This window comes from Callorhinchus milii, unplaced genomic scaffold, assembly GCF_018977255.1.
Source record: "Callorhinchus milii isolate IMCB2004 unplaced genomic scaffold, IMCB_Cmil_1.0 Scaffold5, whole genome shotgun sequence".
NCBI lineage: Eukaryota > Metazoa > Chordata > Chondrichthyes > Chimaeriformes > Callorhinchidae > Callorhinchus > Callorhinchus milii.
The window spans coordinates 23287840-23311914 of NW_024704746.1; the positions used below are offsets into that span (position 1 = coordinate 23287840).

The 24075-nt window shown below is 38.8% G+C and overlaps 1 protein-coding gene across 6 annotated transcripts in view; it reads left to right on the top strand.

Moving 5' to 3' along the window:
• Window positions 1-24075, top strand: part of rnf220a (ring finger protein 220a) — a 229408-nt gene that overhangs the window by 94942 nt on the left and 110391 nt on the right. The gene's annotated exons all lie outside the window — the stretch shown is intronic.

Consider the following 24075-nt stretch of genomic DNA (forward strand, 5'->3'; position numbering starts at 1 on the left):
TCCTCACAGGGCTCTAGTTGAAGGCTGCCTTATGCAGTGAGGGTTCCCCAACCAGTTGGTCTTCTTGTGTTTTGACATAAACGCAATGCTCAGCTCTGATTCTTTGGCCTTCAGTTGGGAGAACTGTTTGATAATTTACATAGAAATGTGGCTACTTGCTATGCTTGCCTCTCAGAATAGTAGTTGTACTATCTTTCCAACCTTGACAGGATGCAGGGCTGAGTAACCTCAGTGGCATTTGAACACATAAACTTTTGGCTCGAAGCCTAAATGTTCTGAGCCACAGGCAGTGTCCAGAACAGTCCAAAGGTGCCTTTGAATACAATGTCTAAACTGCACCGCAAGGGTGAGGGGTAGTCTCGAATGGCCTTAGTTAGTGTGTGTGTGTGTGTGTTAAAGGATCGACTTTTAGGGAGAAAACCTGATCACTCATTTATAGAGTTCAACTTTATTTTCACCCTGTATTGTTTTCCACTTGCACAAAGCAGTTGAGAATATTCATTGATTTCCCTCCTCCCAGAATCAATTTGAGGAAGATAGTCCCTGTTCACAGAAATACAAAAATACTCTTTCATGACACAAAATATTAGATACTACTGTATTGTAAAGTCCTGAACATTTAACAAACAGAGACTTTTAGAGTTCTTTCGTGATATATAAATGGCTGAGTGTATCCTATTCAGCAGCACTAATTGTAATTGGAAGCCAGAGCTTTGTACCATGCTACTCTTGCTAATATAAAAAACAACACACCACGAAAAGTGTCTGCTGAATGAAACAGTATCCAGCATGTCTCACAGCATGCAAGCAGAGAAATAACAAATATTATAAGTGGTACCACTTTGTGCCAGGGCTTGTGTACAATAGGGCTAGGCTTCTGTTTCATTTTACACTGGTTACTGTCTCTCTCTCTCTGTGCTGGGTCACATTCTGTACCAGTAAATACGTGTCACTTAACGAAGGGACCAACAATCCTCGTGTAACTAACACGAGCAGGAGCTAGTCATACAATACCAATTGTCTCAATAACTTAACGCCTCAGTGAGGCAGCTCTGAGACAAGGTTTTAGCTCATTGTAGCTTTCATACTGAACGCTCGTCTGCTTTCAAGGTAACACTTTATTTAAAGGGGACAGGGAAGGTCATTAGAGGAATACTCCAGGTTATCGTTTCAAATTGGAGTTTGTATCTTCCATTCTGGATGTCATCATGATTACTCAGTTTTTCCATGCATTTCTGCATCCTTTCGCCCACAAAATATACTGTCATTTCACTTTACAGAATATTCTGTGAAGCGCTTTGAGTTGTCTCAAAGATGTGATAAGGCGCTATATCAAATGCGAGGATTATTATTATTTACCCTGTGACGAGGGTTATGAGGAGGCCAGTTAACAGGATGAAATAACACTGTTTTACGGGCACATAACATTCCTATATATAATATAATAACACACTGTTTTAAAGAGCTATAAAACTCCTACATATAATTATGTAATACACACATATTGGGCAAGAAATTCTTCCAGCTTCTCTGACTGTATTACACAGAAATAATAATCCATATAAGTGTTTTATCGAGACGTAAAGCCCTTGTATATAATATTCCCATATTTTTCCAAAGATATGGCACTTCCTTACAATTAAAATATAATTATGACATGCAAAAGGAGATGGCAAAATGGTCGAATACAATGCCTCAACAGGTTAACTTGTAACCATGTTACCGTCAGCGGCTGGCTCCTGCGAGGGCATCCGATACAGTTGTAAAACATCATTAACTTTTAGAACAGTACCACGTCAAAGGTAAGAAATATGTAGTGGCCAGCACCGTGACGATATTGGAGATCATTTTCAAAATCTGAATGGATCCAAATAAAATCTCCCCAGACATGTATCTATATTTGAACAGTTCCAATCAATTCAGACTTCAGATGACACGCACTGGCCGAGCCAGGTAAGTGCAGCTTCAGGATTATTTTAGCGCAGGTGTTGCAATTTCTCTGCCCCCTTCCTGAATTCTGCCCCCTCCACCCATCCACTGCTGCAATAAAACGATAAGACAAAAGGCTTAAACTGTGCTTTTGAAGGTTAGATTTGGCTTCCCGCACAGTGTTGATCTTGCTAAACATTTCCTCGGGTTCTCTCTTTAAAATAAAAGTAAAGAGTTCACTGCCGAGCATCAGAGATGTAAAAGTGACAGAACTGCTGGGAGCGTGAGTATGTTGAGAATAAATCAAACCTGATCATATTAACGTATTTAAAGTATCTTGGGCCGTCCTCCCGACATGAAAGGCGCTATACAAATGTAATCTTGTTGTTGTATGATTTCCGTAAAAATTAAATGACAATCAGAAGGATGACCTTTTATTTGTTTTAAAAGGGAATAATTAAAGAAATGAGAATTGCTGGGATGCTGTGACTCGAAAATCCGACTTGTGTGAGGGAGTATTCACAAAATCATTGTAAAGGTCTGGGTAAAGAAGGCCTTTCAGCCCATTTGATCTCATCCTTCCAGAATGCCCACTCTATCATCCTCCCATTACAGCATCAGCTGTTTTCTTAATGAGTCCAGTTTCTGCCCTCAACCACCTGTTCCGGTTACCTATTCCAGTTGTTAATTACCCATAGGTAAAGAAATACTTCTCTGTCTCTGTCCTGAAATTGCCCTTTGTAACCCAAAACTTGTGTCTTATTGTTCCTTCTTGATATTAAAGTGTAAGATCACACCTTTGGGCTCCACTGACTGACTGACTGACTGACTTCTAGTATCAGTGGTTGGTGAAGGGCCAAGGGGCTTCCCCACTGGGAGGAAGAATTTCTGTTTTTTAAGAAGTTTCCAATAGGAATATTGGAATATAACCCTCTTTCGGAGGGTTAAATATATAGTTTTGACCATAACTTGACTATGTGAGGCTGATGCTAATTGCTTGCTTAACAAATGCAATAAGCAATTAAGTTCTTTGCACATGAAAATGTGACATATTGCACAGGCAGTTAAACGTTGCAAATTCAGTGGAACTCTGAGCATATAATTATCTATGGCCAATAAAGTACAAAATGAGAGACATCTAACTAGCAATGATTCCGTAAAGAAAACCCACCTGACTTGTGTGGAGCAGTCCTGTCATCTCTCCACTGACCATACATGGTAACATGAAAATAAGTTCAAGCAGAGATAGGCCATTGGTCTATTTAGTCTAAACATCCAAGTTTCACAAAGGCCAGTTTATTTCATTTCAAAATCTTTCACTGGAAACTAAAGAAAATTTAAACAAAACTCTCAAGTATTTGTATTAGGCAAGTATTAGGCGCAGGTTGGCAAGAGCCAAGGCCTGGGGACCCCAGAGTGTGCGTTGGCTGAAAATTGCTGATGGAAGAAAAAGCTAATCTAGGACTAAAGTGAAGAGAGAAAAAACTTCAGTCTGTAGTCAGCACACTGTTTGGAATCAACAGATACAATCTCACTAACAAATGCTTTAAATGAGCATTATCCCCTTGTGTTCGGAGCCCTGTAATTATTTGGAGACAGGGACGTGTGATAAATAAAGACTAATAGATGGATAGGGAGTTTCAAGGGAGCAAGACAGATAACAAAAAGGACGTGCAAAGCTCAAGTTTTTTTTGAACCTTTTAATTGCATTGCTGTCTGTAAATCCATCTGATATCAGCACACTCTCTGTACAACATATTATTTTTATTTAGTGGACCAATGATCTAATGACAATTTCACCATCATTGTGCTAACCTAATTGTTTTATCAGCGGCTAATGCACACAAAGCCCACACTAGACAACACTTGAGGAAACGTTGATCACTCGATTGACATCGGTATTACATGATTATTTTTATACCTGACGTGTTCACACACGTTGATATGGTATTATTATTTGCATGTATGTAACATTTACACTGTAATGTAGGCATCTGAGCAAACATCTCGGATATGAAAAAAAACCTTTTTAAAAAAGCCTAACAATTTAATCTCTTCCTATCTTGTTGCTTTATGTGGAGGAAAACTATCCACTACATGCTTCATGTTCAAAGGAAAAAAAATCTGGAACACCTCCACTTTCCCTGACCCTTGTCCTCTATCCCGTAAGCCCTCATTGCAGAGCGTGAAGTCTTTTAATCAATCTCAGCCCAGAGTGATAAGTGTCTCTTATCTCCATTGTCATTGTAATAGCTTCCAACATTTTAAGATTGAAATACGAAGCCAGACAAGCCTCAGTTATCAGCAGATGGGACCACTGCACATCAAACAGCACTGGCAATAAAGTCAAGCATAAATTGCTCTGAGATTTGGGTCTCTAGCTACATTGGCAGCCAGAAAATCCTATCTCTATCCTGCTTCTGATTTTTTCCAGCACTCATGCTGTCGACCTGGAGCTCAGGACTCCTGTAAGTGCCCCTAATAACTTTGGTGTTCGTGTATTCTCGTTGTATTTATAAGCCCGGGGCGTAAGGGATAATGCCTGGGGGAAATGTTCATCCCTGCTGTATCTCCGTGAGGAGAGAGAGGGAGAGACGCCCTTGCTGAAATCTGTCACTGTGCAGTTTTATTAATTTTTATTTCCTTTTGACTTTGACAGCTGTTCTGTTAAACATCCTGGCAAGTGAGAATTGTGTCACTAAAGCAGGGAGCTTAGATTTTAAATGGTGAAAGAGAGGAAGGTGATAACACTGTCAACAGCTAGAGCCTACAGCAGCTGAAAAGCAAACAACTCAGGGAGGTTGGAAGGCGGGAGAGGGAGAGAGAGGAGAAATACTGCAGGAAAAGAACAGGAACGATCACAGAATTCTTTCAAATGCAAATGCAAGAGTCTTATAAAAAAATATAATGTTATTGTTTTGCTGCGCGTATGCTGGCAATGCCCTTATGCAGAACGAAAGGAAGATAAATATTTAACTGAAGACGAGATGATCAGAAATATTTTAAGATGGCAACGAGAAGGAGTGCATTACCAGTAATTACTGTAGGTTTACTTTTCGGCCAAACTAAAGTGAAGCCAGGTGCCCAAATCATTCAACCTGATGTGTTTTAATCACAGGTCACCCAGTCCTTCACCTTGTTTGAGTGGAGACAATTTGCACTGATATTTTGCTTTTAATGACAATTATATTTTGCAAAGTCACCAACACAGAAGTAACACTCGTCTAGATGAAATATGCTCGGGTTTCTTAATTGACTCTAATATTGTAATATTTGATGATATTGATTCTCCTGTTTATTTAGTGAAATGGATAAGTCTATCTTTCTACCTGCCTGTCTTTAGTTATATTTATCAGCTTTATCTTCATATTTAGAAAGTTTTATGTTTAGCTTCATCTTCCCTATCCGCCTATCTGTCCGCTCCTTTTTACATTGATTTTACACCTGCCTCCTCTTTCCCTCCTTCCCTGTACTGAACCATCTGTCCCATCCCCACGGTGAAGTGACTGATATCTGGAACCCCAGCAATATGGGGAATAGTTGGCGTGAACTGCCTTTGAATCCATCACCAAAATTTTAAATTTGATATATCTATTCATCTGCACCTATTCAATTATCTATCTATTCATAATTATATCTCTTTCCCTGTTTATCCATCAAACCATCTCTACGTTTTAACTTATTTTCTGCCTACCTCTCTGTCACTTTATCTATTTTATCTTTATATCTGTCTATTTAATTTCATATCTCCCACCTCTGAAATCAAGTGTTTCTGTATCCCTTTCTCTGTCTATATGTCCAACTATTCAATTATGTCTTTATATCCATCTATCCAACTTTGTATCTTCTACCTCTAACTCTTTTTTTCCTTGTATTCGTGTCTCTCTTTTCTGTCTATCTATGTATTTATCTGATTATCTGTCTATCTGACTATCCAATAACTAGTTGCATGATGTATTCTTTCTCTTTATTTGCACTGTACAGTATGAAACAGTGACTCCTTTGAGTTTAGGCTGGGAAGAGATGTGCAAATTGACATACGTCTGACAAAAGCTTGAAGGTTTTTACGGTTGAAATATTCATTTCTGAGAAGGAGCCCACGCAATCCCAAAATTCTCTCCCTCCTATCCATCACCCTTTTCAGGAGACAGGCAAAACCAGAAAATGACTAACTGAGCATTGGGTTTGCACATTATTGCAGTTTGCCTTTGTTGGTTATCAGGCTGTCTGATCAGCTTCTGCTGTGAGATCACAGGCCCATCCCATACATTTACCTAACGCTAATGAGACTTATTGATTGGAAGAATGGGATTTGTAAAGGTCGCAGGGTTAAAGTACATAAAACCACCATTTCTGTTCCAGCAATTCTTTGCACTATCAGTCTGGATTGGTCAGTGGGGAGAGATTAAAGCTTCACATGTATGGAGACATGTAGCAGTACAGAAGCTGATTTGGACTGTCTGTAGGTGATTCACTACAAGAGCACTGCTTGCATTGTATTTCGGGCATTTTTTTCCCTGCCAGCAATAAGCTGCCAAATATTGATCTAATTCTTTCTCGAGCAGTTGATATGTGACTAAATATTAGTGTATCTATGGAGAGAAATGCAGCTGGATGACATCTGATTATCTCTTTGGGTGTCGAAAGATTTCCTTTTGTTCTACTTTTGAAACACTCGTACTTTCCCCATCAATTGACATGTAGGAGTTTCTTAACCATTAAACATCTGATGTTCCATGATGATAAGTGAAGGATATTTAATAAGATATTTAACAGGAATGGGCGGAGGAGATTTAAATCCATAAGGATGTTAAGTGGGTCTCACAAATAAATGTCGACAATACATAAACTTTCCCTTCCCACCTAACATTTTGTCATTCAGTATTCCAATCGTACAATGCTTTTTTGAATTCTGGTTTTAATTTATTTTAATTTTTTTAAAAAAAACATTGTTTTGAACTTTTGTTAGCAAATGTTTTTTTGAACTGAAGTAGAAACCAGGTGTGGCTGAACGTCTGTCTCACGAGGGGTGCAAGGGCTCGCCTGCTTTTATTGCGTGTCTGACTCATGATTTAGGAGCTTTTAACAGGCATCCAGCGGTGGCAGGCACCATGGGCTACTTAGGCCTCACGTGTTGCTAGTTTTATTTCCTCGAGACAAAAATATTGCCCTGGGCAATAGTCCTAGTTTACAGGACTGGATGTGATGAAGTGAGCTCATCTACACTGATGGTATCTCCACAACACAGGTAGAATTAAAAGAAGGTGCAGAATACTTACAATTTACAGCAGTTTGGGTAAATATACTTCAAATACAATTGATTCTGGTCCAGAAATGCTCCTACGGATTACAAAGGGTTATTTCCTTGTAGACATGTAATACTCGATTAAGAAGCTGGACAAGTGCCAGACCACAGCCAGCCAGGCTCCCGCACTGCTGCTGTAGCCCAGTGGAGCATCTTCTATTTTCTTGCTTGCAACTCTAGAAAAATTCACATCAGCAAGGGGTTGATGTGATCATATCATAACACTGTCCGTGCCCTGGTGTGCGTATCTTGGACGACGTAAGGTTGATACCAGAAATTGCTCATGCTTGTTTTCAGTTTGATGTGTCACTTGAAAGAGCCTTCAAAAGACTGCTGGAATATTGAAGTGGTACATTCTGTCAATTTTGGTAATCCTGTTTAAAATATCGCTGTGTTGTACAACCCATTGTTGTTGATTGCCATCACTACTGTTAGTGGCTTATTAACAGGTACATGCACTTGGAGACTGGCTTTATTATTGCTGTCAGGGGCACCAGTAGCCCACAAAACAGTCACGACACTTTACAGTATATCCTGTGTATCGTTTTGAGACGCCTTGTCGACGTGATAAGGCACTATATCAAATGCAAGGATTATTATTATTATTATCTAATTACCCAAACTGGTTTCTAACTCTAAATCTAAACTTACTTTAAAATGTAAAATTGTTCCAAACAATAAAGCTACAATCAACTTTTACACTGGATCCTAAAACTCTCCTCATTGCTTACTATGAACCCTAAACCTACTCTCATACTGAACCCTAAAACTACCCTCTCACCTTAAAAGTACAGTGAAATTAGTGGTTATTGAAGTTGTGTGTCACATCAGCACTTTCCACTGAGAGCAATGGAATCATACCACAGTATATTCTGTACCACAATTGCCTCTGATCTGTTCAGGATGCAGAGCAATGAGGGTAATTGTGGTAATCGATCCTGTAAATTTAGCGAACGATCCTATAAATTCAGGGCACATTGGGAGCTCTGTATTTAGACAGTGGTAAGCAGACAAGCATAGGACATCTCCTGAAGTTCAGCCACTGCTCTTATAACTGGAGAATCATTGGGTGATAAATGTTACAATAACTCTTAAGATATACTGTAGGTCTGACATGCGTTTCCTGGCTTTAATTTTCTTTTCGGAAACCTGTGAGCTTTCACAAGGATGGAAGAATGGATGAAGTTACATACAGGCACACACACAAGCTTGGTAGATGAGGTATTGTTGCAGAGAATCCTTCCAGACATCACTAAAAATAAATAAACAAAAATGAGAAAGGAATGGGCCATTTGTCCTTTCAATTTGGTCCTATTTATGTGAAGTTGCTGTGTGCTGTCAAATGTGCTGTCGACTATTATTGGTGTTTTAACCATTAGTTCACTACAAATGCAAAGAACGATTTATTCACTGTTTAGCCATCGAATTGTAGAATTTGCGAGATGAAACCTTTCAAAAAAAAATCCACAATGAGTCCTTTGTATTTTATTAGCATCATGTGGTTACATCTGTTGATGCTGGGCGTAGATGAATCATGAAAGGTACGCACTAACTAGATTTTGGCTTGAAGCAGAAGTTAAATTGTTAGGCTTAATTACTTCATGCATATTCCAGAAATAAGCAGTATGTAATGAAACTTGTTGACGTTTTTTGGTGTTTTTTTGGGGGGGAGGTGTTGCTCTCTGCTCATCGCACATTGTGAAATGTTTTTGCGTTCCCAAGTAATGATGTCTGGCAAAGAGCAGTGGAGGTCTTGTCTCCAAATAAGTGACAATGATTGCCTGCTTTGATGATCCAATTATTGCAGTTTAATTGTGGTAATTTAAAGAGTGGTAGGAATACAACACAGAGATCCATACGATCACACCCAGCTCTGCCCAGGCAGAAAGTACAATAATTGTTTATTGCAAAGTACTCCCATTCTCCACTCTTGTTTATTCACTGCTGATGGAAATGACGTTCTCCCAACTTCTCTCCCCAATGGGAGATTGAGAATTTGCTGTAGGTGAGGGTGGGGTAGGTGGGTCATCATGACTTTGAATATCCATCCACAAAACCACTCTTGGCCTTCCTGTCACAATGTCTAAGTTTATTTGCTTTTCTCTATTTCTCACTCAGTAACAGGACTGGGGTTATTCAGAAACAAGCACGATAAAAGTTGCTTTATATTCTCATTGTTAAATGCATATTATTATACTGGGCCAAAACGAAAGCTGTCATTTGTTTTATCCATAGTGAATAAACAATGAATCTGTATCTGCTCCCTTTTTAGTCGCCGCACTTGTAAATATCTGTCAATGTCCACTTAATGTGCCAGCCGCCTGTTGCTGTACTTTGCAGCTTTGTTCAGAATGTTGACAGGTCTGACACTTTGCGTTCAGGGCTGTGCCCTGCCGCAGTAAATCTCATATGATGGTGATCGTGTCAGATCTGGAATCCTAAACATACTTTATCAGGGAGGAAAGAACTTTTTTCTTAACATCTACTGTGGCCGTTTCACACGGTACCTTCTGCAAGGCAGGCATGCGCTCTGTCACCTATGACTGTTTAAATTAGTGGCAATTTTTCCAAACAATTTTCCGCCCACCCGCCCCCCCGACATTCAACTTGTATTTCTCTTCTCTTGGGGTATGGTTCCACAGGCACTGGTTGCCCTCTGATACTGTGCTCAAGTGGCCATTATTCATGTTTGAGCCTTGACATAATGGAATATTGATTCAGACAATATTGGAACATTAACCTTTTTACCCCTAAGAATTTTAGGAATTCTCAGGTTTTTGGTCCAATTTTGTGCTTAGTTTGGGTTTGACTGATGTAGTGAAGCTATTTTATTCATATTTATTTGTTATTTTCTCTAGACTCTTTAGCTCCCTCTTCACCATCCATAGTTCCCAGGGTGACAAGGTGGGCAGGCAATTACTCCCAGGCCCTTGCCAAGGCTGCTCTTAAACTACTAGTAAGGTAGTGTGTTGAATAGGGGTGACCTCTGCTCTGATTTCCCCTTTCCCCCTTGAGAAAGCACCTGGTTCAGTAACTGCTGAGCAGCTCCCTGAGGAGCAAAAGGCAGAACAGAAACTTCCCCTTAAGCAAGGATTATTATTATTAAGCAAAAGACCATCTGTGCCTTCAAACGACGCCATGTTATATTGGAGCAAGCGTCTCCAATGCCACCTATGTAAACATTTCGGAGACGTTTCAGCATAGAAGGAGCCCATCCAGGCCATCATGCTATCTCGTCTATTCCCATTTCCCTTTTCTATCTCAATGTCCTTTTATACAATCGGTTTACAGTGGAAAAGGGATTTGATTTCAAGATGTCAGTAAACTCCCATTTTAGTTGAGCAAAGCGAGTGTATTCTCCACGCAAGAGCTCCAGCCTGAATCCCAGCCCATATAGCAGCTTATACATCTATTCTGAAGCACTGACCCATTCAGGAATACACTGTCACCTGTGCTCCTAGCACTAGAGAGCAATAAACAGTCAAGTGGAGACCCTGAACTTTAAAATTGGGGAACAAGGCAAAGCAAAACTTTGAAACACATATGACATTTCATTTTTTTATGATTATTTCTCCAAGCACTGATCAGTGTGACTATTCAATCATGAAAAGCTTGAAGTGTCAGCGGTGTAATGCAGGGTGAGCTGTGTGCCGTAGGTCTGACAGTGTGTTACAGGAGTAAGCCCTTAGTACTTCACTACACATCCAGTAATCAAAGAGTGAGGATTAGGCTGATACCAGCGTGAGCTTCTCAGTGCTTGGCAGAGCCCAGACAGAAACCTGTCAATTAGGACCTTTTCTGCTTTCAGGGTCCTGAGGGCTTTGTGTGGGTAACCTCAGGCACGTTAAAAATCTAAACACACAATGCTTAGGCAAGCCCTGCAGTGTCTCTCATCTTGTCTTCTTTTCCAAGTCAAAATCGACGCTGCAAATAAATATTTTCTTAATCTAGCTTTGTTTTTCAAAATACTGAAGTACATCTCTCCTAATCTTAATTTCAGTTTCTGCATTTGTCCAATGTAGTATCAGAATCTATATTTACTTGTGCTGATGTGTTTTTCCCTGCAAGGTGTTTTACATTGTCTTGTGTAACCACATGTCACCATGTGTAAAACCACACATTCGCTGTAATCAGGACGATTTTGTGGTATTTCTTAAGAGGATTTTTCAATTAAGAAATCTGGTAGTATGTGATGGTGATGTGTGTAATGCTCCAAACTTCACCTATTTTCAAAGCAGGTTTTCCACAGGTCAGTCTGATATACATTAGGTTGCTGCTCAGATTTCTTAATTAAGAAATCCTGTTAAGAAATCCTGCAAAATTGACGACTGTAGTAAATTAGCGTACAGTTTATACAGCACAGGAATACAGTATAGATGGTTTGCCACCATTTGTGTAATTGTAACTATTTCCAAAGTGCCATCTTTGGCCAAGATAACATTTTTTTTAATGTAATTTAAAAAAATATTTTTTTCAAGAGTGTTTTTCCTACTGGACTGAAAATCATTCGAGGAGTATGCTGGAAAGTGCCTTTAATTCTAGCAGTAATATAATTATTATCCTAAAGCCTTCACCTCAACAAAGTACATATTAATTAAGCGCCCTTACACTGTCGGGCTGCCTTGAGTATCTTCACTAAGATTATAAACACACACTGTTAGAAAAAGAACTAAATTATATTAAAATAAACCCAAACAGTTCGTAATATTGATTTTTTTAAAATAAAAGGCCTGATTGGTAATTTACTCTTCAAATTTGTAATATGGTATTTTTCACGAATACTTCTAAAGTTCTACATTTCTCACAATTTTAATTTAAGTCCAAAGCTAAGATGATTATTGTGTTCTGATGGATAGCGACAAGTTATGGTTAGAATCACGTACTGAAACTTACTAGTAAACTCCCACTGAGCTTAATGAGTGTTGTAGGAATTAAATTAACACGATCAGCCACTGTTGTCTGTCATTAGATGTAATTAGTTAAAACATCACAGTATAAACACCAAATTGGCCCTGGTAATTAATCCTGCCACCCATGCATGAGGGAGAATGAGAAAAAGACAAGCTTGGCTCTCTTTACAAAGGCTCGGCCCCATCTCAAAGAGCATTTTCATTGATTCATTTATTCTTTCTCTAATAAATAAAATAAAAAATAATAATCATTTGGTCACGCAATCCACGATTGTTTCTGGGACGCTGATGTGCGCAATTGGCTGCCGAGTTTTGCCCACAAAATACACAGTCAATTCACTTTACAGTATACTCCGCTTTGAGACCTCTCGAAGATGTAATAAGATGCTGTATCAAGTGCAAAGATTATAATATATTCTCTGAATTTTTCTGAAATTTAATAGAATTACTGTAACATTGTCAGACAAAAAAACTTATCCTGGAATCAATTTGTATATGGTTTTAAATGGCTGGATGAGAGTTACAATTTAGTATATTTTTACAATTCTAAAAGAAAATTTTTTAAAAAATAAACCCAAAATGGTTTTTAGCTTTCTACTATTTCAGTTTTCTAAATTTATTTCTTCCTCTGTGTCAAAAGTTTTTTTTTAGGTCATTTCCCCCCCAACTGCAAATCATCTGCCAGCTGAGAGGAGAGGCGAGTCGTCTGGTAGTGAGCTACCAGTATAGCCCTGTAGCTGGTCATTAAGAAAGTAATCACTGAATCAAGGCACCATTTCATTTTCATTCAATTCTTGGGTCCCAAGACAGTCTGGTCAAATTCTGGGACTTGCTCCTGAGGAAACATGGACTGGATAACTCATATTGTATGGCCCAATATTAAGATATCAAATAAAAATATGCTTAGAAATGATTTTTCACAGCATGCAACATTTAATTCTTGAAGTTTTTTTTTAAGCTTTGTTCTGACCAACTGTCTGGCTCAGTAATTTCTTCCAGTCAATTTTCGGGTGCTGTGTTATCAGCCTCATTCCTTAAACAGAAAAATGTAAAAGAAACAAAAAGGTAGAAAAAGATGATCACAATTAGTTTTCAAGTCTGACTTTTGCGTACGACTGACCCTGGTTGTTGAAACATCTTTTAGTTCAATTAGCACTTTTATTGTCAATAATACACGTGATAGATTCCTCCCTGACCTTTCGTCTGCAATGACTGCTGGTAACAGTTAGTTGACTCATAGCTGCCGAAAAACACGCATTTTACAATAGAGCTTTCTTGTTCAAAATTTCTTTTCAAGATTTTAATTACAGCAAAATATCCCATGACTCACCAAAGGTTCTGCATAGTTGTTGCATGTTTTCTCTTTAATAGAAAAACCACTGTCATGTTGGGTGTGTTCAAACACAATTTCCAAACACCTAGAGAATTATAGGCATTTCTGTCTGCATTCTAGTCTGCTGGAACCTACTGTAGGTCCAAAATTATTCAACTTGTATTACGTTATGCTGTTTTTATATTACTAATATGTCTTCAAAGGCAATAGGATAATGGCTGATTTTTCATGACTATGGATCCAGCAAGTCCCAAATTGGAGTTGAATCAATTGTTTGCACCAGAGTGAAAGAATATTGTCTGGAGGCGAACAGATGATTACATTCAATTCTGATTCAGTCTGAACAATGACTGACAAGAAAGATCAAAGTTACTGTGCTCTGAAGTGTAGCACCGGCCACGTTTCCGATCGACAGGTCGACAATCGTAAAATTCTCTAATAAGATCCATTAACATGCAACTGAGAGAAGAAAATTAAATCCCAGACCTGAGGTTGGATTGGAACCCCAATCTGGTGTGAGAAGCTAAGACAATATTTCAGTATATGTGAGTGTGCGGAAAGCAGAAGGACATGTAGTATATTCCAGTGTCTAACAGTCAATGTTGAGCAAAGTTCCATTCACTTCAAGGGGTTTCCAATCTGTCTGCTTTTCACCCTCGTAAAATCACATTCTTGGCAGTGGTCTGACCTTGGCAAATATGAGTCCGTAAGAATTCAATGAAATTCTAATGAGCAGCAGAGAGGAAGAAGTTTTAGTGCTATACAGATGCAATTTGCTTAAAAGTATTATCCTAGTTCATGTACTGAACAAAAATGGCTTGGTTTTAATCAGCCAGTCTTTGCTCAAATCACATTTCAATTTAGATCTACACAGGATCTGCACCGGTCTTCAAATTTGGACCCCCCCCACCAAAAAAGATAAACCTGTTCAGGCAGTAATGTGTTGAAGATAGCTGTAGAGCTGTAATTGCCTGTATCATAAATTGCCCTATCAATGAGCATGTGTTGATGGTGGTGATAAAGTTTGTGTCTAGGAGGGCTGGGATGTAATTTCCTCCGGTTCATCAAGTAGCGTTAGCAAGTCCAGATATCTTTCCTTGTTCTGTTTGAATACCAGTCTGAACAGTCTCAAACTGATTCCAGATTGCAATACGTCATTTGTAGGGGCCAGGGTGAATATACAGTTGAGATACCAAGACCTATTACGCCAACCCAAGCCAGGAATACAAGAGCTGCATCTTGTCTGTAAATCCACAAGGAATCCCAGCAATAAAACTTCACATAGTCAGCAGCTGGTACTCGAACTATCCTTCCTATTTCAGAAGTCAATTAGAACTTAAGAAAGACTTAACCATCACTTGATGAACCAAGACTGCTGCAGCATGTATTAGAATGCACAAAATTGGTGACTTGCCTGTTGAGAACCCAAATAAATCTCTCCTTCCTCCCTACACCAAGCACAAATGTGTGATCCTTTTTACAATTGTCTCCAGAATATCTTGTTCTTATGCAACTAATAATATGCACAGTAATATAAAACAACATACAATTATTCCTGTAGGGCTTTAATGTTTTTTTTGTGTGTTCATTCATACATATTACTTCTCTTCTTAAACAATGGAAACGGAAGGATGCTCACAAACATAATTTTCTCTCAGGTATTCTGAACATATTGCCTACAATAACAGTAACTACACTTGACAGTAATTACCTGTGAAGTTCTTTGAGACATTCCAACCTGATAAAACACAATGCAAATGCCAGTTCTTCCTTTTTCAAAAGAGGAGCAAAAAGATGATCCTGTGGTTTATGGGACTGGCATTAGTGTAACCACATAGTGTAAACAGAATCTCGATCAGATCGAGTGATTTCTGAATGATCTGCATATTGAGTTGCATTTACATTCATATTCTACCTTATCTTCCTCACTTCCTCTGTTGTCACTAATCTCTCTCAGTGTCCAGGGTAATCTGCAGTGTCCTTTCCTGCATCAATCACATTTTCCAGTTTTGCATTGTGATGACGGATCTCTTGCTTTTGTCCGTTGTTGTGTGAATGGCTAAGAGATGCCAGGATAGAGATACCAACTAATCAATGCATCAAGAGCAAGAAACGCTTTACGTCTCTCCTTTTAGCCTGTGGCCTAAGAACAAATATAGTCCCTTTTCCAACGCCTGCAAATTAAAATAGTTTTCTGTCGGCAGAAGTTGGTAATGCACACGACATCACATATAGATAGATGAACACAGGAGTGCAGAATTCACCTCTAGAAGTGCACTGTGGGTAAGATGTTGTCATGTTAAGAGATTTTCTGAAACTATATAATATTGTTAGCACAGTAGTAACAACAATAACAATTTATATTTCTACAGTGCCTTGCACCAAGCTGCAGTTTACCCCAGTTCCCCAATTTCTCAAGCAGTACAGGTCACTATTGTACCTTACCCGGGGAGACACGGCATGAAACCGGTCTGAATGTGCAAGGGTAAGAGTGAAGTGATCCAAAACTAAATCTTTGCATATGTAAGTGTAACATTTACCCCTCAATAACGGAGAGGTAGGACTGGATCGGTTTGAAAGTTTGATCTCTTTCATAGACGAGCACAGAATGGAGGCTAGAGAGTTGTGTGCAGGGCGAAGGGGAGGCCAAATCTGAACACACCACCCTCAATTCCTCTCGTGTTCCTCCTAGAGGCGATATACAGAGTAGCAAAGACAGAGAGGCCTGTGAGCGGACCATGCGTGTCTGTCTAGCTTCTTGGCTACGACTGGTATTGATGGGCCAGTGAGACCTCAAGAGAGGAAATGGGGAAAGCATATTAAATAACATGCCAAGAGAAGAAAAATAGCCTCAGCGCAGGTCAGGGCAAGCAACTCTTTACATTTTCAGAATGAAAGGAGGAATGGATTAAAGTGGTGCGATGGTAAGGGAAACAATCTCAAGTCAGGCTGCAGTTCTGCCTACTTTTTGATTTTTTTTCTGGGAAGATGGTAAGATATTTCTCTTTCCCCTGCAGCCCGCTGGCTAAGGTTAACATGTGAGCAGCTAACCCAGCTAGCCACCCTCATTTTGTGGGTCACCGCTTGGGTAATGGTCTATTAATTTGCTCCATTTTCCCATGTGAGGCAAACTCAATTTCTTGCGTGGATTGTGAGCTCTCACTGTTGACACTGTGATTGATTGGCTGAACAGATGTTGTACCCTCAAACCATCCCCCACCCCACTCCCCCCCAAAAATGGTCAGTACAGTATTTGCTACATGTTGAAGTATCTGCCTCGCATGGTGAGAAATGACAAAAATATTTCACAATAAATAGGGTTTACAAACACAATTTCAAATGATTGTGGAAGGCTGTGTTACAGATGGGCCGACCTGATACTCGCCTCAAATAAAATAGAATTTTCTTATCATTGTATTCTTTTAAGGTGTTATCAAACACAGTAATGTAGTTATGAATTCAATTTTGCTGAAGGATTGCATTGTTTGCTGTTGAATGTTGCGTGACAATGTAAACACTGGGTGCCTGTCAGCAAATTAATTTCCTGAACTTGGCCCAAAAGGAGAGAACTGACGTGAATTCGTCAAGGACGGAAAATGTCACTTACAGCAGACAATACTGACATAAACCTACAAAAAATTGCTCTCTTTGTTTCCTTTCGTAATCATTCTGTCACTTTTTTGGGGAGGGTTGAGGGAGGGTTCACGTGAAATTTATTTAGTGTTTTCTTTCTCTTAATAATAATAATGATGATAATATTACTTGCACTTGATATAGCGCCTTATCACATCTTCGAGACGTCTCAAAGCACTTACCCTCCTTCAGGCCCTTCCCCAGTTCACACATTATTTACCCTGATGAGGAGGGTTTCCAAGCCTCTGCCAATTCCCCTCTTGTTCAGTCGCTTTAATGTGTGCAAAGAGCGACCCTCTGAATTCCTTTTCCTGCTTGCTGGTGAGATAGACAACAAGAGAGAAAAAACGGGAAAAAAAAGTGAAATAAGGAAAATTAACCCTGAGTTAAAACTCATTTAATTATGTCATTAAAGATTTCCCCTGCAGTGTATATTTCTTTAATTTGCTCCTAAATAGCTGTTTCTTTTCAAACCTGTTCAATTGCTGCAAACGCTAAATTGAAAATAATTTCTAATTATTTTATAATTGCCTCAATTTTATTTATCTATTTTTTATTTTCTCGCCAGGTTTAAGCTCAGTGAGAATGAGTTTTACACTAGGCAGGGTTATTTTTCTCCAAGCCATATAATCAGCGTATAATTTACCTGCAGAAACAGAGCGAAAAATGGAAAAAAGACAGAGAGAGAAGGAAACTATGTGAACAGATTCAAGGGTATTCTTAACACAACCTTTCATGGGGTGGGATGTAAACTGTTCAGTATTGGGAAATGGGGAACAACATATGGGACCACGCCAATCCCATTATTAATAATTATAATCATAATCCTAATATTTGATATAGTGCCTTTCACACTGGGGAAATGACTCAAAGCAATTCACAGGATTTACTGTTTAAGCGCTCTGGGACGCTACCCTGTGTAAAGGGTGCTATATAAATGCATGTTGTTGTTGTTAAGTGTAGTGCCAGTTTATTGTGTAGGCGAATTTCCATCATGAAGCATTTTAAAGTCTGATGGAAACCTTGGGAAGTAGCAGCTCACTGACACTGAATATTTTGCCCAAATAATGTATATATGTGTATCTACCAAGCTGCTGAAGTAAGGGAGGCAGGAGTCCTTTAAATCAATTTGATTGAACCCACCACTCCATACTCGTGCGATGTTAAAGTGATATTATGGAATCAGGGTGATTGGGGTAAAAGGGGGAGTAGATGAGAGAAAGAGAGTATGAGAGAAATGAGAACAGCTCAAATGGTTCTAAGTTATATTTAAATGACAATGTCCAAATCTCTGTGCCAAGGAAAAGTTCAAGGGCTCCCATTAATTCAAAACTAAAATGACAAATTCATCTTCTGATGACAATTAAATGAAGTACATTTGTAATTGATACTAATTGATCCGCCGAGGCCTATTCCTTATTTTACAGTCTGCACTAAAAACTGCTAATCCAGCATATTTTTAAAGATTTTTTTTATCAGCAGCGAGATTGTTCAAGCTGCCAGCGGTTTATGGGACACAGCGGTTCTTTAAAAAAAAACGACACGTGTATGATTAGTTGAAGATTTATCTCAGCATCAGGTCCCAACATCAGGTCACCTGCTGAGCTTTTCTGATCTCTACGGGTTCTCATTTCCACTTCAAAAGAGGACCTCCTTTAAATGAGCTCTTTTATAAATTTCATTTGGAACACAGGTAACTGACAATTTACATTTGTAACCAAGAATTTACAGCCTTCAGCTGGATGTGGTTTTCTCCACATAATTTTCCAGTCAAACATCAACCGTTTGGTGCTAAAATACAGCCGTCTTTCCGAATCAAACTGGCCAAATATGACAATGTTAGCACATTTAGTTGATTTAGGCAAGTGGTGTTTTTCTAATGAGACGCTTTGTTCTTTTGCCACCTTGCTGCCATTTGAGGAGCAGACATACAATACTGTATGTTGTTGTATCATGCAGTCATTGCCACTTTCGGGGAAAGTACAAGGAGAAAGAACAAGGGAAATGAGCCTCCTAACAAAAAACATATTTGAGATCCTGAATGTTTTTCTTGGAGAACCCTTTTCTTACCGCACTTAAAATGCTTTTGTGTGTGTTCATATCACATAGAGTTATCATACAATCAGAAAATATATATACAGCACTTTAGGAAGTAATTTGGCAGATTGTGCCTGTGCTGGTGCTCGCTCCCAACTGGAGCGATCTATTCAAATCCCATTCTCTTGCTCTTTTTACATATTTTAATATATTATTTTCCTTCAAGTTTGTATCCAACTCGTTTTACATGAGGTTATGATCTTGACTTCAACAGTAATTTATAGTATGACATTTCATATTTAATAACCTCCTTCCCCCACCTCAATGTATGTCCTTCTGTTACTGTCTTGCTGATTTATTGAAATAGTGAGTAAAAATTATGATCTATGCCCCCCACCCAATCTTCTTAGGCAAAGCTGTGCTGGGTGGAGAAGTTCTCAGTCGTGGAAGTCAGTCACTTTTTCCCTTCATATAGTCAGCAAGGACATTCTGCACCCAATCCTACCACCTGTACGGAATATGTAGTGATGTGAGTTTTCTCTGGCCTAAAGTTTCAGTCCGAGAAAACTCACAATAACTTCAGAGGAGGATATTCAATTTCTTATTGTTCCTGTTAAAACTCTGATATTATGTTTCGCCCAAGAGTATGAATACATTACATATTACATTTTCTTAAATACATTAAATACTAAGCCCTGCTGTTAAAAACCCATTTACTGTCTAAATCCAATGCTCCACAATGCCCTTTAAATAGTATTTAAAAACGCTTCGCATTAATTAGTGTTTCTTGATCAATTCTATACCATAAGCATTCAAACTTGTAACAGTAGTTATATCAACTTTCCAACCTCCAGTCACACATTTGCAATTAATCAAGGGCTATATTTTCATGTAGTTTTTGCTCTCTTGCTAACTCAAAAAGTTGACTTGCTAGTGGGGGAAATGGTGAGTTCTGAGAGAAGAAATGAAAGGCCCTGGATGTTAACTGATGAAAGATATGACTCATTTGCACGACTCATATTCGCAAGGAAGTCTTAAAGATCAAACCGCTATAAATATTATGATTACTTTTAATGTCATTTTGTTGTTCTTTACCCATTTTTAAACAGTGAGAGTTGACAGCCAGCTTGAAGGAAATACAGAACAAAGCATTTCCCAATAAGAATACAGTCACTGACCTCTAGAATGCCTCTTATGGCTTTTTAAACTCTTGAAATGCTGTGCGTGTTTGTGTGTTAATTTTTATCCTTTAAACTATCTGGTTTCTCTGAATGAATATTGACGCATGTTATCACCATTAACCACAATTGGTGTAAAATGCAGAAGTCACACATGTTGTTGTTGACCCGCTCCATCTCCACTTGGATGTTGATCTTGGGTCAGTCTTTTGTGAACACGGCTTCCAAGCAGCGATCCAGCACTTCAGCAGTGACACATCCAGGATTTGTTCATCCTCAATCCGTTTGTGACACCTGTAAATTTAGACCTTAGTATGAAAAATCAGACGCAGGATATTTAATGTTTTCGTGTTTACAGGGGATATTTATGGTAAGTTTTTTTAAGATAATAAGTCCCAGCATTCTGTGGATAAATACCAGCCAATAAGATAACTACAGTACATTCCTTTATTCATTTTATGATATTCTTACTTCCCCTGAATAAAAGTATTGTTTGGTTCTATTGTAAGGAGGCTGGATGGGGCAGTGAGTTACACACTGGGCTTTTCCTGTGGGGCCAGGGTGTGGATCCAGGCCAGACCGATCAGATAAAAGTCTCCCTCCCAAGTCGTCTTTTGTCTGTGAAATGAGTTTGGGCCCTCATAACCTATTTTTAAGGGCCCAGAGCACAAAACTGGCATTATATGCGTAATCTACTCACGGACACTGTTGGTCGACCAATGTCAACCAGGGTGCTCTTCTGAAGTTTGGTTGAGACAAGGACAAGGGTGCTTTCTCTGCAGCTGATTATGCTGTACCTGACCTGGTGGACTTGATGCACCACTGATTACCTGAAGTGGAAACGTGTTCCATTTCCTGGGATTGACATGGTGTTCATGCACACCCTGGAAAGCAAAAAAAAACTTCCAGAGGGCAAAAAACATGTTTTTGTTTGAAATGGTTAGTCCCTTAATATCTTCTTCCATTACGGTATGGCACTGAGCCACATAGAACAGGTTGGTCCCAGTGTCAATCCCTGCTCTATGTTTAGTCAGTTGCTTTCAGTTCAGTCTGAAGTAAGGAAATTGCAATTGGCTACAGCATTTTCCAACTGGAAATTCATTCAGGATTGCTTTTCCTGATTGCTGACAATGGGTTTTGTGAATATTGGTTGAAGACATGATCAGAGTCAGTTGTGAAGCTCATGAGTTGCTGTCACTTGAACGTATCTTGGTCAAGTGATAGAAGGTGGTATTGACAGAAGTTGGCTGTCTGCCTTGTCTGTGTGACTGGCTGGAGAATTCGCCAGCATCATAGAATATCAGCCTCTTACTTTTACTCACTTACCTCAAGTTTATTGTCTCTTCTCTGAATTCTGATTCCAGTTTGTGAATTAACTGGTCTGAATCGGCCTTTACTAACTAACAAGTACTTTCAGCTAGTTCTTGACCATAGCCTTCAAACTTTCAGCCTCATATGAAAGTTCCTTTATAGGAATGACTGCTTTGGTTTGCTTTGATTGAGCCTCCTACTGGCTGATTACTGAGCAACACCAAAGTGTGCTGCCCACATCAACAACAACAACTTGCGTTTATATAGCACCTTTCACCCGGGTACCGTCCCAGAGCGCATCTGTCATTCCTGTCATCCCAGCTGGGAGCAAAAGAAACAGAAAGAAAAGAAAAATGTGAGAAAATAAGAAGTTAAAGTTTGCTTTTACATTCATGCTGTCAGTCTTTAGTTTAGAATTGAGTTCTGTTGAGATGTCCGTATTTTATCTTTGGATTTTGATTCCTTTTTTCTCCCCAAAAATGGGAAACTCAACGTCTGCGTGTGTCTGTGTGTGTGTTGGAGGGGGGTGGGGCAGCGTGTTCAACTTTTAAAATTGCATTTGAGATTATGACAAATAAAGACCTTTTTTTGAGGGAGGAAGATAGTATGTGAACTTGTGCCTCAAGGAAAAAAAACGGGATGTGACATTGACATAAACATGAGCAAATCTGCCTTTTTTCCTTTGATAAAATGGGTATATAACCTCTCGTGGAGTCAATATTTGTGCAGTATTTAAAATTCATTGGAGCACCTGTGCTGCAGATCCAGTAAGTGCTTCCATCTGGGTCTGTATGTGCAGTTAGAAGCTTATCAACTCTTTATCCTGACAAATTATGACGCACAGATACGTAGTAAAACTAATTTATCATATGTGAACATTACACTATGAAAACATAAAAGCAGGACTAGACTTAAGCAAGTGTATTACACAGATAATGTATTTGACATATTAATAAACTGCTGCATAGCTCAATATCACAGATGTGAGATGCCGATAAAGTGTGACAGATTGCTTATTGATGAAATACATATGTTTTGAATCATCAGCTAAGGCTTCCCATACAGAATAAGGCAGATCATTACATAGTTTAGTGCGGTGGGATTAAACATCTTTGCATGCTGTGATGAAAGAAACTGCCTGCGGGCTAGGGTTTAAGTAGGGGGTACTTATAAGGGTTAGAAAAGAAATGGGAAGCAAGGTCCACAGGATACTATAGGGGGGCAATTCTGGTCTGGCAAATTTGTCAGCTTAGCAAATTGGTAAATAAAAGGAAAATGTGATCAGACAATCAACAGTTAGATAAGAGCACTGTGTCACTGATTAAATCTTATGAAGTTTTTTTGTCTTTTTTTTAAAAAAAATTAATTAAAAAAAATACTTGCACTGCCTGAGCATGAAGCAGAATTTCTAAATGGTCTGATTTAAGCACTGAACCTTCCCGAGGTGATAATGGCTTCTTACCTGGACATGCAATGGTATTGGATGAACGTTTTTGTATGTGTGGGGGGGGGATAGTAAGGGTTCACGTAGCCACAAAACACCGACAGAACTCCACCAACATTGGAGTGAAGTTTCACATTTTTCTTGGTTATAACTTTTTTTAAGTCATAAATTTTCTCTTCTAAATGAATTTGAATTTGCTGTGCTTTTTGAGTAGGTTTCCCAACCTATATACAACTTGGTGCAATAACAAAATCATTTGACCACCTACATTTTACAGAAGGGAACAAATGTCTTGAAAGATTTTTTCGTAAACTGACAACAGTCTCTTCAAGAGTGAGCCTCACCAACAGGACTCCTTTTTTAAAAAAAAATTCAGCCTAAAAAATTCTAATAAATATTTTCCTTGTTTTGTTTATTTTTTGGGGCAGTCTGTATCTATTTTTGAATGTTTTATTGAATACTTCAGAAACGAAAAATGCTGGCATAACACTGTAAATTGGGTATTTCTGGTTCCCGTGAGCCGTGTGGTGAATCCCTAGCATCAAACGTTGGAAGGATTCTAATAAATTATTTACAGTAGAAAAAGAGTGGAGGAGAGGCATTATTCAGCTCTTGTTTGCCGCTTTAATGCCCTTTTAACGCCTGCTTTTGTAATACACTTACAATGTTGATTCAATGTGGTTTCTGCATTGGATCAATGCTAAAATTGTAGCACCACTTGGCTTTTAGAAGATCTTATAAGGGAGCATGAGATTGGCTGGGAGGACTTACTGTACCATCATCGAATGGTTATCTATCTCTTTCATTGTTAATTGTGTCAGTCTTCAGTGATTGGTTTTAAACTTTCCAAACCAGATTACCGTTCCCTTGCATGTCATACTGTATTGCGTCAAGACCTGTGCTACTCATTTGGGAAATGATTTCAAATATAAACATATATTAAAAACATTAGCAGTGGTTATTACTCTTGTTCCTGATCGCGGATAGTGTGTTGC